Source organism: Macrotis lagotis, chromosome 8 (assembly GCF_037893015.1).
Source record: "Macrotis lagotis isolate mMagLag1 chromosome 8, bilby.v1.9.chrom.fasta, whole genome shotgun sequence".
NCBI classification, from domain to species: domain Eukaryota; kingdom Metazoa; phylum Chordata; class Mammalia; order Peramelemorphia; family Peramelidae; genus Macrotis; species Macrotis lagotis.
In genome coordinates this window covers 102,859,763-102,862,213 of record NC_133665.1, presented here as the reverse complement: position 1 = coordinate 102,862,213, position 2,451 = coordinate 102,859,763, and positions in this window count along the sequence as shown.

The window sequence follows — 2,451 nt, the reverse complement described above, 5'->3', positions numbered from 1 at the left end:
GACCCACTAACTGCTATTGCATTAATCCAAGTAAGAAGTAATGAGGGCCTGCCCCAGGTTTTGTGTTAGAGGAGAGAAGGGTCATATTTCGGAGATGTTATTAAGGTGAAATTGGGCCTTGGTAAAAGATTGGATATTATGGGGTACGAGATCTCAAGTCTGAGGGACTTGGAGGATGGAGGTTTTCCTCTACAAAAATAGGAAGGTAGGAAACATTTAGGGGGAAAGATAAGAAGTTCTGTTTTACACATATTTAGTTTAACCGGATATCCAGTTCAAGATGTCTGAAAGTCATTTATAGAGATGTAAGTTTGAAGATCAGCAGAGAATGGATGGGAAAGGTATATTTGAGAATCTTCAGGATAATTGATAAACCTATGGGAACTGATGAGATCCAAGAGAAGTACTTTAGTGGAAGAAGAGAAGAGGACCCAGGACAGAGCTTTGAGGGATACCTATGGTTAGAGGGTATGATCTGAAGGAGAATCCAGCAAAGGAGATAGGAGGAATGGTCAGGAGAGGAACCAGGAGAGATGGTGTCCTGAAAACCTGAAAAATATCAAGGAGGAAAGAATGTTCACATTCTGATCAAAAGTGTCAAAAGTTAAAAAGCAGATCAAGGAAAATTAATGTTGAGAAAAGGCCATTAGATTTGACAACTGAGATCATTTGTATCTTTAAAAAAAAAAGAGCAATTTGGGGGGAGTTAGGTGGCACAGTGGAGAGAGCACCGGCCCTGGAGTCAGGAGGTCCTGAGTTCAAATCCGGCCTCAGACACTTAATAATTACCTAGCTGTGTGACCTTGGGCAAGTCACTTGATCCCGTTACCTTGCAAAAAGAAAAAAATTTTAAAAGAAGTTTTTGGTGGAATTATAAGATGAGAAGGCAAATTGTAAGGGGTTAAGAAGAAAGGAAAAAGTAAAGGCATCTGTTCTAAACAATTTTTTCAAATTATTTTAAGTGCAAAGGGTAAAGGAGATATAGAATGAGATGGAAGGATCAAGGAGGAGAAAAGATGGAATGAGATCACTTGGAGGAGGAAGAAGGGTCCACTTTGGTGAGGACTAAGGCCACTTTATCAAGGTGTAGGAGAAGAAAGTGGCAGAAAGCACTTAAAATGATAGGAAATGAAGATGACAGGAGTTTGTGGTGAATAGCCTCAATTTTTTCTGTAAAAATAGATTCTCAACCAAGAAGGTGGTCTGGGATAGAATTGAAAAATCAAGGGATTCAAGGTCACAGATGAAGAGTAGGATTATGTAAGGAAAAACAGGAGAAGAGGTGAAAAACAGATAACGATCAGATAAAGAAATTTTAGAATTATTGAATATGGAGATGGTACATTTGTGGGTGATGGCAAAATTGAGGATATGACTCTACATTTGTAATTGAGTTGAGTAGGAGGAGTAGCTCATGGGAAGTGAGTTGATTAAGAAACTGAATGGTTAGGGTATTTGAGGGGAGAATCAGTAGGTATGATGAAGTCCCTTAGTATTAGAGGAACAGTTGGGGAGGAAAAAAATGTTAAGTCAGCTATATCAATCTCCCCCCATATAACATTTTGATTGGGTGCTAGGTATGAATAGTGTAAATCAAAAAGTTACTGAATGAAGAAAGAAGGTAAAAAACCTGGAAGTGGCAATGAGAAGTAAAGAGTATTCCAACTCCCCTACCTCTACCAGTAACTCGAGGAGAATAAATAAAGGTGCAGCAAGTACCTGGAAAGTGGCCAAGGGGTGGCTAGGTGGCGCAGTGGATAAAGCACCGGCCCTGGAGTCAGGAGTACCTGGGTTCAAATCCGGTCTCAGACACTTCATAATTACCTAGCTGTGTGGCCTTGGGCAAGCCGATTAACCCCAATGCCTAGCAAAAAGAAAGAAAGTGGCCAGGTAGGCTATGTCATTAGGGGGAAGCCAGGTTTCAGTAAGACCTAAGCTAGGTGGCACTGTAGCTAGTGTGCCAAGCCTGGACTCAGGAAGACCTGAATTTAAATACTGCTGTCATTCATTTAAGAGCAAGATCCTGAGTAACTCACTTGGCCCTGTGTGCCTCAGTTTCCTCAGCTGTAAAATAAGCCGGAGAAGGAAATGGCAAGTTCCTTTGCCGAAAGAATCCCAAATGGGGTCACAGTCACAAAGTCAGCCATGATTAAAATGACTTTAAAAAAAAGTGGATGGAAGGAATGGAACAGGAACAATGTTAAGGAGAAAAGCTGGGCAGCTGGAATGAAACTTCGTGGTAGGCGAGTTGACAAGGCCGGAGGTGCGTCAGGAGCCACCGAGGCGAGGGAACCCACTGGCAGCCGCCCTCACTACCGCCCGACCCTAGGCAAGGCCTAGGCCTCTGTCTCAGCTTCCGGCTGTCGCAGGGGCTGTCGGGAAGCCACCGGGGCTTGGCGCCGCCTACTGGAGCCCCGCGCGTGCGTGTGAGGACCCGGGCGAAGAGGGCAT